The sequence below is a fragment of the Cyprinodon tularosa genome, unplaced genomic scaffold, assembly GCF_016077235.1.
Source record: "Cyprinodon tularosa strain WSP-4 unplaced genomic scaffold, ASM1607723v1 ctg1414, whole genome shotgun sequence".
Classification (NCBI taxonomy): domain Eukaryota; kingdom Metazoa; phylum Chordata; class Actinopteri; order Cyprinodontiformes; family Cyprinodontidae; genus Cyprinodon; species Cyprinodon tularosa.
In genome coordinates, this window is record NW_024038237.1 from 82,989 (window position 1) to 98,235 (window position 15,247).

At 40.0% G+C, this 15,247-nt stretch overlaps 1 long non-coding RNA gene across 1 annotated transcript; it reads right to left on the minus strand.

Moving 5' to 3' along the window:
* Nucleotides 1-9,793: 9,793 nt before the first annotated feature.
* Nucleotides 9,794-15,227, minus strand: LOC119779032. The gene is made up of 4 exons (XR_005280171.1): nt 14,923-15,227; nt 13,949-14,089; nt 10,690-10,900; nt 9,794-10,557 (listed from the first exon to the last, which is right to left on the minus strand). It is a non-coding gene; the product is annotated as an uncharacterized LOC119779032 (long non-coding RNA).
* Nucleotides 15,228-15,247: the final 20 nt, after the last annotated feature.

The window sequence follows — 15,247 nt, forward strand, 5'->3', positions numbered from 1 at the left end:
GTCCCCTGCCTTGTTCCCTGCCATGCTCCCTGTGGTCCCTGGCCTTGTTCCCTGCCATGCTCCCTGGCCTTGTTCCCTGCCATGCTCCCTGTGGTCCCCGGCCTTGCTCCCTGCCTGCTCCCTGTGTGTTTCCAACCTGCTTCCTCGCCACATCCCCTGTCGTTTCCTGCCTTGCTTTCTGCTATGCTCCCTGCATGTTCCTATGCTTCCTGCAATGCTCCCTGCAATGTTTCTATGCTTCCTGCAATGCACCCTGCTAAGCATTCTGCAAAACTCCTTTATTTTCTCTCTGCCATGCTCACTGCTATGATCCCTGTCATGATTATTCATTTATCACGTGTATCAGCCTGTGCATAATGAAGTCCTTCTGTACTCATCCTTCTCCCTCCGCTTTCTGCATATGCTGGCGCTCAGGCCTGTACCTCGGCAATTTTTGGGGGGAATATCCTTATTCTCATACATCAGTTTATCTGCATTAAAGTATAAACCAGCGTTTATGTTTCCTGCCGAGGCCTGAGCGCCAAAGTTCAAACTATTGTATCAATAAACTCTTCTAATTGCATCTTTCTCTCTCTGTGAGTTTTTCAGATTGAAATGAAGCTAAGGCGGAAATTCAACTGAAGAAACTCTGATTACTTCCATTCAATCTGAGGCTGATCCGCCTCCGACGCAGCCAACCCGCTTCAAGCCACTTTCCTTGATGCCCAATCATCTTCCAGCACTCTACTTAAAGCCACTCCAAATCATCTCTAGGCCTGCTCTTCAACAAGCGTAAGATCCATCGCTCCTATGTTGGACTTTGATTCAGACAACCCACCCCCATCCCCTTCTCCACCATTGTAGTAAGCTCATCCGACTCCTCCTCGATGCTCCTTCAACCTCACCTCCAGTGTGTACTCCCTCCAGACTTTCATGGAGTTCCCTGTCACTTTAAACGGTCCGGCAGAAGACCGCCACGTTGAGCCTAGTTCTGCCAGAGATTTCTTCCCAAAGGGGAGTTTTTTCTCTCCACAGTCGCTTCATGCTTGCTCTTCATGGACAGTTTATGCAAACTTTGTTCATTCAGTGACATCTAACTCAAGTATCACCCTGTATACCAGCCTCTATGGATTAACCAAACTTCACCTATCTAAACTCCACCACCAGTTTCAGGCCCGGGGGGAATATCCTTATTCTCATACATCAGTTTATCTGCATTAAAGTATAAACCAGCGTTTATGTTTCCTGCCGAGGCCTGAGCGCCAAAGTTCAAACTATTGTATCAATAAACTCTTCTAATTGCATCTTTCTCTCTCTGTGAGTTTTTCAGATTGAAATGTCCATAGCTGCATATTGGTTATTTATTCCCCAGTTTTATATTGTTAAAACACTTTACAGTATTTTATTGTTTATATTTTAACTCTTCCCCATTATGTTATTCTTATACATTTTTCTAAGGTCCACATTTGTGTGACCATTTTCAATAATCTTTCTGCTGCTGTAAATTTGCCCATTGTGGGACAATAAAGGGATTTTCTATTCTATTCTATAAAAGGGGTAGAAAGATATAAGTAAATCTAAACAATGTATGTATAAAAAATATATCTGCAAAATCTCTAATATTCAACAACAAAAAATACGTAGTTACGCATATTATGCAAAACAGCAATAAAAAGATAAAAATCCTATCAGATTTATAGTCCCCACCCTGCAGATATATTAGAATCTGTCCTTTAATTACAGCTAAACCCATTTACCCAGTAACAGATAAAAACCTTTAGATAAATCAAACATTACCGCCACATATCTGACTCTATAACCATTAAAACAACTATTTTTCATTAATCTCAGACAATAATATTAAATGACTTGTATTATATTAAACTGAACTTCCAATTTTCACCACTGTTCGGCGCCAAGTAACCTTTCCTCTGATCACAGCTTGCTTGGTCTCGCAATGAATCCTGGGATATCCAAGAATACCGAGGATACATCAGACCCGTCCTTCAAATCGGGCAAAAAGAAGGACGCATTTTAAGGCCGCATAACGAGGACTCTTGGAATCCGACCAGACCTCGGCGCCGCGCTATGACGTAATCGGCCTTCCAATCCGGTCTTCTAAGGATGCGTCCTAGGTTTTCGAACAGAGCCATTGTTTCAGACGTGCTGCGTGATGATGTGTTCAGATTGGCTCAGTAAAATGACAATTAGGTTATCATGATGCGTTCAAGTGTAACATAAAGAAAGGGGAAATTGAGTTTTTGGCGAAAAACATGAGTAATACAGTTGTATATTGCTCTAATTATTTTAGAATATATAATTAAACTACTGATGCCAACATTTATTAAAAATTACATTTAATTTAAAATACAATTATTTATTTGCTAAATATTTTCCTAATCACTAAAAACATGATAAAAAGTGACAGTAGACGATACATTAACCAACAATTGTGAAAATTTATATATTTTTTTAAACCAAAAGAAGACATTACTTCAAAATATTTTTTTTCCAACTTCCTTTCTGTCTGTTAAAAACATTGTTGCATCGTCATCGATAAAGACTCGGATCGATAAGGAGTATCGATAAAGGTATCGATATCAATAAATATTAACGATCCCCATCCCTATGAAGGACACACTGCTGATAAAACCAGCAGCACTATAATGGTGTCAGAGTTGGAGTTTAATGCCATCTTAGGCTCCAAAGACGAGAAGATCTCAGCACTTCAGCAGGAAAACGCCTCATTAAGAGAAGAAGTGATGAAGCTGTCTCAGAAAATAGAAATGCAGCAAACAGATCATGAAGATGAGGTTGCTGTTCTGTATGATGAGCGCATTAAGACAAACAAAGACCGCCGAGATGCCATCAGAAAGGCCGACCAGCTCAAAGTATTTCTCATTACTGAGAAGAACAAAACAAAGGAGGCTGAGATCTGTTTGGCCAAGCAGATGGAAGAAACATCTAGATTACAAGCTGCTCTGGCCAAGATGGAGACAGATTTGGAGGAACAAAGACAGCAGTGGGAGCAGGAAAAATGCTGCCTCCTGACCAGTAAGCCTGATCCTTCTGAGGTGGAACAGCTGAAATATCAACTGGAGTCGCAGAAGGTCACCCATGAAGAACAGGTTGCTGCTCTGCATCATGAGCTGAGCAAGAGAAACAAGGACCTGCAGGATGCCATCAAAAGGGCTGAACAGCTGGAAGAAACCCTGATTAAAAAGAAAAGCCAAGCAAATTAGCATTATCAGCTAATAACCCTTCTCAGAAACCTTCATCTCTCCACCTTCAACCCTGAACTTGCCCAACCCAAATATGGACGCGCTTCATCTATGAGAGCCAGAAGGTGTTTTTCTTGCAATTCTCCAAGAACCTTTCAATGGACCCTGGCCGTTCCTTGTCACATCTTGTGAATTGCTTGTGCACGTGAAGAAAACCTTTCTGAAGAGAAAAGTCACTAATGATATTCTCATGGCCTCAGATAATGGACTTGTATCTGTGCTCGTCCTGTTAGATCTTAGTATTTGATCCAGTTGACCATAATATTCTTTTAGAAAGACTTGAATATTTTGTTGGAATTAAAGGAACAGCACTAGACTGGTTTAAATCTTATCTATCTGATCGAATTCAGTTTGTTCATGTTAATGATAGATCTTCAACACGCTCAAAGGTTACCTGTGGAGTACCACAGGGATCAGTGCTAGGACCAATTCTCTTTACTTTCTACATGCTCCCAATTGGTAGAGTTATTAGACAGCATGGGATTAATTTCCACTGTTATGCTGATGATACCCAGCTATATCTGTCTATAAATCCAGATGAAGCTAACCCATTACATAGATAACAGGCATGTCTTGAAGACATAAAAACCTGGATGACTCTTAACTTTCTGCTTCTGAATGCAGACAAAACAGAAGTTATAGTCTTTGGACCAGAGTCTCTGAAAAAGAAGCTGATTAGCCAGTCACTTCATTTGGATGGGATTAAACTGATTTCAGATAATAACGTAAAAAATCTTGGTGTTATTTTTGATCAGGACCTGTCATTTCAATCCCATATCAAAGAGGTTTCTAGAATTTCCTTCTTTCATCTGAGGAACATTGCAAAAATGAGAAATCTCCTGTCCAGGGGTGATGCTGAGAAACTAGTCCATGCATTTGTTACTTCAAGGCTGGACTATTGTAATTCTTTACTATCAGGAAGTCCACAAACTGTAGTTAAAAGCCTTCAGCTGATCCAAAATGCTGCAGCCAGAGTTCTGATGAAAATGAAAAAGAGAGATCATATCTCTCCTATCCTGGCTTCTCTTCATTGGCTTCCTGTTAAATCAAGAATAGAATTTAAAATCCTCCTTCTCACATATAAAGCCTTAAATGGCCAAGCTCCATCTGATATCAGAAATCTGATTGTTCCTTATGTTCCTAACAGAGCACTTCACTCTCAATCTGCAGGTTTACTAGTGGTTCCTAGAATTTCTAAAAGTAGAATGGGAGGCAGATCTTTTAGTTATCAGGCTCCTCTCCTGTGGAACCAACTACCAGTTTTAGTCCGTGAGGCAGACACCCTGTCTACTTTTAAGGCTAGGCTTAAAACTTTCCTTTTTGATAAAGCTTCTAGTTAGAGTGGCTCAGGTTATCCTGAGCTATCTCTATAGTTCTGCTGCTATAGGCTTAGACTTCTGGAGGACATAGGGACCCCCATTTCATCATTCTGCTTCATTCTCTCTCTGTTCTCCTATTCTGCAGAATCTGTTAGTTCAATCTCTAACCTTCAGCTCTCTCTGCTTTTCCTCAGAGTAGCTTTGCCTCGTCTGTTCCTGTTTGGCTGTGACGTCATCCTGGAAAGAAACATCAGCTGTGCTGCTTCCATCAACACCCTTGTTTATAGATGTTGGAGATTGGCCTGTTTTCGAGTGTGGTCCTGTTTCTCTGACCGTGACTGAGTGGATGTGCTCTCTTCATCCTCTGACATGGGAGCTGCCTTGGAGCTCGTCTGCCTGGCTGTGTGTTTCCTGGACGGGGCCGCCTTTTACAGCTGCTTTTTGTGTCTCTGCTTCTGTCTCCTTGAACCCCAGTCGGCCTCGGCAGATGGCCGCTCACACTGAGCCTGGTTCTGCTGGAGGTTTCTTCCTGTTAAAAGGGAGTTTTTCCTCTCCACTGTCGCTACAAGCATGCTTAGTGTGGGGGATTGTATTTGAGTCAATGCAATCAACTGGTTTTCCTTAGATAGAAAACTTTGTATCAATTTGACTGGATGATCTGGTTGAACTGTAAAGTGCCTTGAGATGACATGTGTTGTGAATTTGGCGCTATATAAATGAACTGAATTGAATTGAATCCAATCAGTCATTTCTCTGACAAACTTTATGTTCAACAACAACTGAAAACACTTAAGACGAAGGAAAACATCCAATTTTACAGCTTCTTCAAAGTAAGACAGCTGCTGAAGGACACACTGCTGATAAAACCAGCAGCACTATAATGGTGTCAGAGTTGGAGTTTCAATGGAACTTGGCCGTTCCTTGTGTTCGTTCCCAAGAGGTGAGACGGGACCTGACTGTTTGTTCACATGATTAAACTTACTTTAACTTCAGAGAAAGTTTAGGATATTCACAAGTGTTTGACTGAAAGACAGAAGTCTCCAGAAGCAGATGGATCCACCTCCAAACATTAACATCTATTGATCCATGGGACAGAAGCGGTTTTTATCTCTGCCTCAGAACACAAAGATCACTTTGAATGAAGAATGTTCCCCAAGTTTCCCACTGAAGACTGGAAGCAGATGTCAACCATTCATCCAAAATGTATAGAGATGTGTAAATGTATTTTATTCCTTGTACCCTTCAATAATAATAAAATAAAAAATACAAATAAAAAAAAAAACATAATAATCCTGCCTCCAGGGTCCACAGCTTTGTTGTGTGCTCCTGGAGCTGGTCCCAAGCCCAGATCAAAGGAGAGGGTTATGTCTTGAACAGAATGAGTACTCCTGCGTCAAATCTGTTGATTATTTTCCACAAATAGAAAATAAAACTGGTTTAAAAACCTAAAATATCAGTTTAATTTCCCTATCTTGAACATTTAATGCTCAGACATTTAATTCTTATCAATTAGAATAAAAAAAGAACATAAATATGTTGCCTGGAAATTGACCAAGTACTGAAACCCCTCCAGAGCAAAACCCAGCCCTATTTTATTGTATTTCTTTATCTGGGAAGTAAAATATCAGATGTGTTTCACATACCCCCTGCAATGCATGGGTGGACCACTAGGGGTACTAGTGCCCCTAGTTGGGAATCAGTGAGCTACACTGTTGCCACTGCTGCTCTGGGGCAGACTGACAGAAACCAGCTGCAGGTCAAGGTCAGTGAACCCAATGATAGAGCATATAATGTGGTAAGATGAAACCAAAAGTACAACTTACTGTCATAAACTCAACTCTTGTTGTTTGGAGGAAGAGGGACGCTGAGCTGCATCACTGTGTTGTGCATATTTACCAGAAGATTATGAATAAATAACTAGAACTGAAAGTTATAGTTAATTAATAAGTCATTCAAGTCAAAGGTAAACCAATTAATAATTATTATTTGAATGATTATATAGTTCTTAGTGCTTTCCATAAAAGGTTGGACTCCTGAACCCGCCTGTTTAAAATCCAGTTGTCTTTCACAAATGTAATAAATTAGACTATGGCTATCAGCAGAGTTATTAATCACCAGCAAAATAAATTTTTTCTGTTCATTCGGATGCAACTGACAGAAGAGTGAATCCAACCTTAGTGATTAATAGTTCACTGTATAAAATAAACACAAATGACCACGGTTAAAAGGTTAAAAATACAATTATACCTTTATTACTACCAATCACACATTATTATTATATCTGATAACTATTTAACACTGAACACTACTGAAAATAAGCTCAAGTAAATAAATAAAAAGGGAAAAGGATGTTTAAGAGTCCATTCAAATACTCTCAGGAATGTTCAAGTTTTAAGGCTTAACCTAAAGCTGGATGGACTCGTCTACTTCAGTGGCTGGGCAGAACAAATACATGACATAGAGATGACTTGTTGACTTCAGAGCCCCCGTCTCTGGAGGGGGACACAGAATTGGCAACTAGAGCCGCCATCACCTCCTAGAGTGCATTAACTCCATAGAATTCAATAGAATAAACCAGTGGCATTAGTGGCATCTCTCCTTCAACACACCTGCCTCCATTTGCTGAATTATAGACATGTAGCTACTGAGTATTGGGGTTATATAAATAAACTGAACTGACTCATGAATTATCTGTCATGTGTTTCTAATTTCACCACTCTGTGAACTGTGTCTTTTCTGCCTCCTGAAAAAGTAACATAAAATACCATATATTGAATTTATTTCCTAAAGAAACATAACAACATAGCATATAAATACAGTGCACTCAGAAATGAACTCAGCATTTTTCACATGTTACTACATAATTTGTCATTATATTAATAGATTCCTATTGTATATTATTCTTTAACCCATTAAATAATATATACATCATAAAAACTCTACTCACAACATACCATCATTATTGATGCAGATTTATATTAAAAAGAAAAATAATCAATCCCATTTATGTAAACACCAAGCATGAAGTCAAAGGACTTGTTTGATGTCAGAGACAGGATTGTATTGAGGCACAATTCTGGGATATGATTAACAAAGTGCTGCTTAGGAGATCCCAATGAGTGCAGTATGTCATGTCTTGGCACTGATGACTGGATTATTGGTTCATTTCTTCTACCTGCCTAGCTCTGCTTGTTGCCAGCCATCCGTGCCAGATTATTAGCTATTATTAGGTGAAAGTTCTCTTGCCTACCCATTGTGTTTCTGATTACCTGATCCTGACTAGTTTTTGCTCCTGGGCTTCTGAGTTTGCCTGCCCCTGATCTTATCTGTTTTGCCCGACCTGTCTTTGGACTTCTGCCTGCTAACGACCTTGGATTTGTCTCCTAACCCTGGCTTGGATTTCCTTTCGGTACTTCTTCAGATCTCTGATCTTCTGGCCTGGACATCTGCTTCTGCACTGAGACTGACTTTGGATTTTCCCTTCCGAATACTTCGGCTCTTTCTCCTCTCCTGGGTTCTGCTTATCGATCTGCTCACATGCTGGCTATCATTTCCCGTCAGAGTTTTATGGTCACTAACCTCAGTTTCTACCTCTACAGAGATTCCAGTCATCTCGTCCAAGCTGACGAGCCGCAGATCCCTGAGCAGTTAATTAAGGCTTTGTTGAAAAATCCCTTTAGTTCTGTCTGCCTGAATTATGGGTCCTACATTCTGAGTTCTGACAGAATAATCTGGGCAGAAACATGGACCCATCAGCAGGCAGACAGTGGCGTTTTGGCATTGAGCACAGTATAGCTCTACTTGAATCAGGCATGCGAAAAATCGTAAACAATTTGCGCAATGAGGCCTCTCCTGCATCCGTGTCTGTCACAAGCTGTCGTGTGAGATGCACTTCGAACTTCAGCCCTTCGCGTTTCCATAGTTAAAATGGCTTATGTAATCTCTCTGTTAGCAGGCAAGGCTAAGTTGTGTGGAACGTGAGATTGGCAAAATAATCCTAGCCAGTGTAATTCATACAGGGACTTTTTACAGGAATTCATCCAAATTTTCTGCCCAGTTCTAACCAGCGCCGAAGCTTCAAGAGGACTCCTGTCTCTAAGCCGGAGTAATCGACCTCCACCTGCTGGCATCCGAGATATGGAGAGATATTTGTGCCTTTGGTTTGCCACCACTGGTTAAAAGACAACTTGAGTGTTAGTGAGTGCAAAAGGCATAACCAGGTACTCATAATGCCCTGTAGGGCTGTTGAATGCTGTCTTCCATTCACCTGCTTCACAAGTGCGTAACCAAATGGTATGCATTGCAGAGATCCAGCTTAGTCAAAATTATGGCTTCCTGAATCTAGTAAAAAGCAGAGTTAATCAGAGGAATCAGGTAATGATTCTTAATTGATATTTCTTTAAGTCCTCTATAATCTCTACAGGGTGTAAGTGAGCCATCCTTCTTTTCCACAAAAAAGAACCCCAGCAGAGGAAGAAGGATCCCCGCCTTCAGAAAGTGAGAAATATACTTCCTCATAGCCTCGGATTCAATGGCCAGTAAGGAATATAACCTCCCTCTAAGGGGCATAGTCCCAGGCAACAACTCAATCCCACAATTGTAGGGCTGATGCACGGGCAAGGCAGTGGCCCTGCACTTGTTGAAGACTTCCTTGAGCTCATGGTAATCCTCTGGAACTTTTGAAAGATCTAGATAATATTCCTCTCCCTCCTTCTCCATCAATTGTTCTGGCTAAGCAGAATTTGAACAGGATCCAGAGCCCGACAAGGAAACGCCACAGTTGCAATGGAAGCGGATTGAGGAGCTGATCGAAGGCTCACACATTAGAGCTCTCCGTTCTATGCTACTTTCAGTGAGACATAGATGAATCTGGTTGGCCAGTTGCCCATAGGAAAATGTTACTTGGATATAACAAAACTGAATATCCTCGGAACAGCTCCAAATGACACAGAACTAATATGGGTGAGTAGAACATGATAATAATGTAAAATCAAGGGGCCAATGTAAAAAAAAACGGTGTACCCCTTTAAGGGCAAGTGTTACCTTTGGCTACTGCTAGACCTGTACCATTCATGTCTAGCGCACCTAGCGACCACAGGCACCGCAGCACTGTGGCATAAGTCAACAAACAGTCAGCCAGCCAGCCGCTCGTGTCTTTTGATTGGGGACCTCGCTAGGTGTCTATGTTCAGTTTGGAGGGTTTGAGAAAGCCATGACCAGCAGACAAGCAGGCGGAAAATTAGTAGAGCAAAAGCCTTACCTCATTGACTATATTAGAACCTGTGGTCTATACTAGCCTACCATGCAGTCATGTTTTGATGTGGTTATTATGGATTACATAATGGTAGGCTAATCTAAAAAACTGTATATGGTACACATTTCCGGATTTCTTAGTCTAAGTATTTTAGTTGTCAACTCTTGTGTCCCTGGATACCACTGGAGTAAAAACAATGTTTCTTGGTAAGGCAAAAAGGATTGATGTTATTTAGTTTTAACAAGCTCTGGTGACCTCTGAGTTGGTCATATTCAAAACTTGGCTTAAATGAAAGCCAAGTGTATCCCCTTTTAAGATGATACAATAAACAATATTATGGACATATTACAAATGCCCGGACCGTGAGCTTAAACCAGACATACACCAGTCTAAAAAAAATACATGGTCTGGCCCATGGAGCAATCATCACAAAACTAGCTGAATGCCAACAGCATTAGAAGAAGACTGCCAAGAAATTTCTTCTGTCAGTTTCAGTAGCATCCGAATCCCGGAGCATTTTGTATTCCAAAGTCCATGTTAGCCCTAAAAGCAGCATAAGATTCCAAAAGTGGCAGCTTCAGTGTATTTGCACAAGTGTTTGCAACAGGAAAGGGTGAATTACTCAAAAACTGAAGATGTGGGGATGGCATCATGCCTGCTGGTGGAATCGCTGTCAGGCCTGTAGCAAACATCAGGACTTCTAGAGACACAGCAGTGTTTTTCTCTGAAAAATTAAAAACAATGTAGTTAAAAGATAATGCATTGCACAAATGATTTATTTTTATGTATGCTTTCCTCCTAATAAAACAAACAAAAACAAATTTTTAGAATAAAACACAATCCGTCCCTTACTAACCTTCGCAAGTAAATAATCTGCCCAGAAGACGATTGTTTTGCCCTCCTTTTGCCGTGTATTGGTTCCTACTGGGCTGAGATCTGGTTTAAACATGGTCTCCAAGTCTGAAGCAGTAAGGGCCTTGGCGGAGAAACATAGTACTGGGGACAGGACACTGGAATGCTGTTGCAGTGCAGCGAAAAAAACAAGACTTGCCAATCCATCTTTGAATCTGTTAAGGATAAAAACATATGCACTGCACTTTATTCATAGCATAAATATGAAGTATTCTAAGTCCTGTGTAAATGTGAACCACATTGTAGTTCACTATGTCTAAACAGAAAAGAAAATTAAATATAAAAAGTAAGGCTAACCTTTCACAGTGCTCAAAAATGATCATTAAAAGTAAAGATTTATCATTTCAAACTTTCAAAAAAGTTTTTACTGTGCAAAAAAACGAAATTGTGTCATGCAACATTTTTAGAAATCGCATTGAAAATTTGTTCCTGTGCCATACCTATGATTAATCTGTGTAATGGTGAACAATGATTAAAAATATATATTTATGATGACAAAAGAAGACAATACCTATTGTACATAAAATTCTGAATGGATGATAAAAGTGGTGAAACTCAGTATTTGGAAAGTATTGCTCAATATATTACAACATTTCACATAATTTTTCAGAAGGACACACAAATCCTGAGCTATCTCTATAGTTATGCTGCTATAGGCTTAGACTTTTGGAGGACATAGGGACCCCCATTTCATCATTCTGCTTCATTCTCTCTCTGTTCTCCTATTCTGCAGAATCTGTTAGTTCAATCTCTAACCTTCTGCTCTATCTGCTTTTCCTCAGAGTAGCTTTGCCTCGTCTGTTCCTGTTTGGCTGTGACGTCATCCTGGAAAGAAACATCAGCTGTGCTGCTTCCATCAACACCCTTGTTTATAGATGTTGGAGATCGGCCTGTTTTCCAGTGTGGTCCTGTTTCTCTGGCCGTGACTGAGTGGATGTGCTCTCTTCGTCCTCTGGCATGGGAGCTGCCTTGGAGCTCGTCTGCCTGGCTGTGTGTTTCCTGGACGGGGCCGCCTTTTACAGCTGCTTTTTGTATCTCTGTTTCTGTCTCCTTGAACCCCAGTGGGCCTCGGCAGATGGCCGCTCACACTGAGCCTGGTTCTGCTGGAGGTTTCTTCCTGTTAAAAGGGAGTTTTTCCTCTCCACTGTCGCTACAAGCATGCTTAGTGTGAGGGATTGTATTTGAGTCAATGAGTCAATGCAATCAACTGGTTTTCCTTAGATAGAAAACTTTGTATCAATTTGACTGGATGATCTGGTTGAACTGTAAAGTGCCTTGAGATGACATGTGTTGTGAATTTGGCGCTATATACAGGTGCTGGTCGTAAAATTAGAATATCATGAAAAAGTAGATTGATTTCAGTAATTCCATTTAAAAAGTGAAACTTGTATATTATATTCATACATTACATACAAACTAATATATTCCAGATGTTTATTTTGTTTAATTTTGATGATTACAAATGACAACAAATGAAAATCTCAAATTCATACTATCAGAAAATTAGAATATTGTGAAAAGGTTCAAAATTGATGGCCCCTGGTGCCACACTCTAATCAGCTAATTAACTCAAACCACCTGCAAAAGCCTTTAAATGGTCTTTCAGTCTAGTTCTATAGGCTACACAATCATGGGGAAGACTGCTGACTTGACAGTTGTCCAAAAGACGACCATCGACACCTTGCACAAGGAGGGCAAGACACAAAAGGTCATCGCTAAAGAGGCTGGCTGTTCACAGAGCTCAGTGTCCAAGCACATTAATAGAGAGGCGAAGGGAAGGAAAAGATGTGGTCGAAAATAGTGTACAAGCAAGAGAGATAACCGCACCCTGGAGAGGATTGTGAAACAAAACCCATTCAAAAATGTGGGGGAGATTCACAAAGAGTGGACTGCAGCTGGAGTGAGTGCTTCAAGAACCACCACACACAGACGTATGAAAGACATGGGTTTCTGCTGTCGCATTCCTTGTGTCAAGCCACTCTTGAACCACAGACAGCGTCAGAAGCGTCTTGCCTGGGCTAAAGAGAAACAGGACTGGACTGCTGGTGAGTGGTCCAAAGTCATGTTCTCTGATGAAAGTAAATTTTGCATTTCCTATGGAAATCAAGGTCCCAGAGTCTGGAGGAAAAGAAGAGAGGCACTTCATCCACGTTGCTTGAAGTCCAGTGTAAAGTTTCCACAGTCAGTGATGGTTTGGGGTGCCATGTCATCTGCTGGTGTTGGTCCATTGTGTTTTCTGAGGTCCAGGGTCAACGCAGCCACATACCAGGAAGTTTTAGAGCACTTCATGCTTCCTGCAGCTGACCAACTTTTTGGAGATGAAGATTTCATTTTCCAACAGGACTTGGCACCAAAGCTACCAGTACCTGGTTGAAGGACCATGGTATCCCTGTTCTTAATTGGCCAGCAAACTCTCCTGACCTTAACCCCATAGAAAATCTATGGGGTATTGTGAAGAAGAAGATGCAATACACCAGACCCAACAATTCAGAAGAGCTAAAAGCCACTATTAGAGCAACCTGGGCTATCATAACACCTGAGCAGTGCCACAGACTGATCGACTCCATGCCACGCCGCATTGCTGCAGTAATACAGGCCAAAGGAGGCCCAACTAAATACTGAGTGCTGTACATGCTCATACTTTTCATGTTCATACTTTTCAGTTGGCCAACATTTCTATAAATCCTTTGTTTTTATTGGTCTTCAGTAATATTCTAATTTTCTGATATGATGAATTTGAGATTTTCATTTGTTGTCATTTGTAATCATCAAAATTAAACAAAATAAACATCTGAAATATATGAGTTTGTATGTAATGTATGAATATAATATACAAGTTTCACTTTTTAAATGGAATTACTGAAATCAATCTACTTTTTCATGATATTCTAATTTTATGACCAGCACCTGTAAATAAACTGAATTGAATTGAAAGATGTGTTACCAACCAAGGATAAAAACCAAAATCAATTAAGGAAAGAAGCTTGTTAAATTTGATATCTGATTAATTTCATATCTATAATTTCCTCATAATTTTTTATACCTTATTAGTTTCTCATAGTAAATTACAACGTCATGATGTCAGTGGCAGGTGTGAACAACTGGAAATATGTCATTGATCTTGAGTATTGAGCATCCAACTTTAGAATAGTTTTTAAATCTTTATAACATAATATATTAATAGCTCACTGTTTAGTAATTACCGTTGAATGGCACTGTGGTTTCTTTCAAGGATGTACCATCTGAGATACTCGTCTACAAAAGCTTTCTTCTCAGAAGTCTTCATACTTCTGAAGCAGCCAGCAGTTTGGAACCAGAGCTTCATCTGATTCAGCTTCCAGGACCTATAAAACAAGCAGTTTATTATAAGAAAAAGTACAGAACTATCAATTTGACAACTTCTTTGTTATGAATACAAAAAATAGCATAAACATTTTGTGCGTTTGTGATTTCACATTTGTTGAGACAAGCTGAAATTGGGCCTTTCAAAACAAAAAGATTTGTGAAGCTTTGAGAAAATGAAATTACTATTTTGTTGTAATAATTTTGTGATCTTAATTTGAATGTGAAAATAATCTCCAGTTGGCATACAATAAGTCTACTCTCTAAACCTAGGTCATTTCCTACCTGTTTTAGAACTTTCCCTATCTCCTCATCTTGAACATCTTCTACAGTGGCACTGAAACTTGGCATGTAGTGGACCAGGTTCTTTGAGAGAAAATGTGGTGCCGGTCCCCCATGTACAATCGATACGGCAATCATCTTTCCTGCTAAAAAATACTCATCTTCCCTGGCAGCTGTTGTACAGAGCACAGATTTACTGTGGGTTAATAAATCTTAGATCTGCTTATGACGGACACATATATGGAAGAGGATTAGGGCCACTGAAAAAAAAAAGTTAACTGATTTTTTTTTTTTTTTTATTTCAGTATAGTATTCAGTATAGATTAAAGTCAGAATTCTGACTTTTTTCTCAGAATTCTGAGATTAAAGTCAGAATTCTGGGAAAAAAGTCAGAATTCTGACTTTTTTCCCATGTTAAACTGAAATAAAATGTAAAAATCAGTTAACTTTTTTTTTTAAGTGGCCCTAATCCTCTTCCATACACATAAGCAGATTTTTCTGCAAATATTTATTTTAGAAGTACTACCACTTCAGTAACCCAAAAATGACTCACCTCTCGAATTGCACACGACGTATCGAGCTTCTGGGGGTCCATCAAAGATAGGACGACTTCTCAAACTGGCCATAAGAAGCGTGAAAAACTCACGCCTTGGGCCACCTGAGTCAAACCCTTCCTCCAAACAGCCAGCATCATCGTTAAATTTGATGAACATGTCGTTCTTGTCAGAGTATGTGCTCCTCTGAAAGCCCCGAACAGCTCCATCCCACACATCAGTACGACATATATTGAACCGGCTGACTTTCTTGTGGTCTATATTCTTGGCCAGTTCTGCAATAATATCATGTGGCTGCACATTTGATTTTCTAGAAAGAAAAAA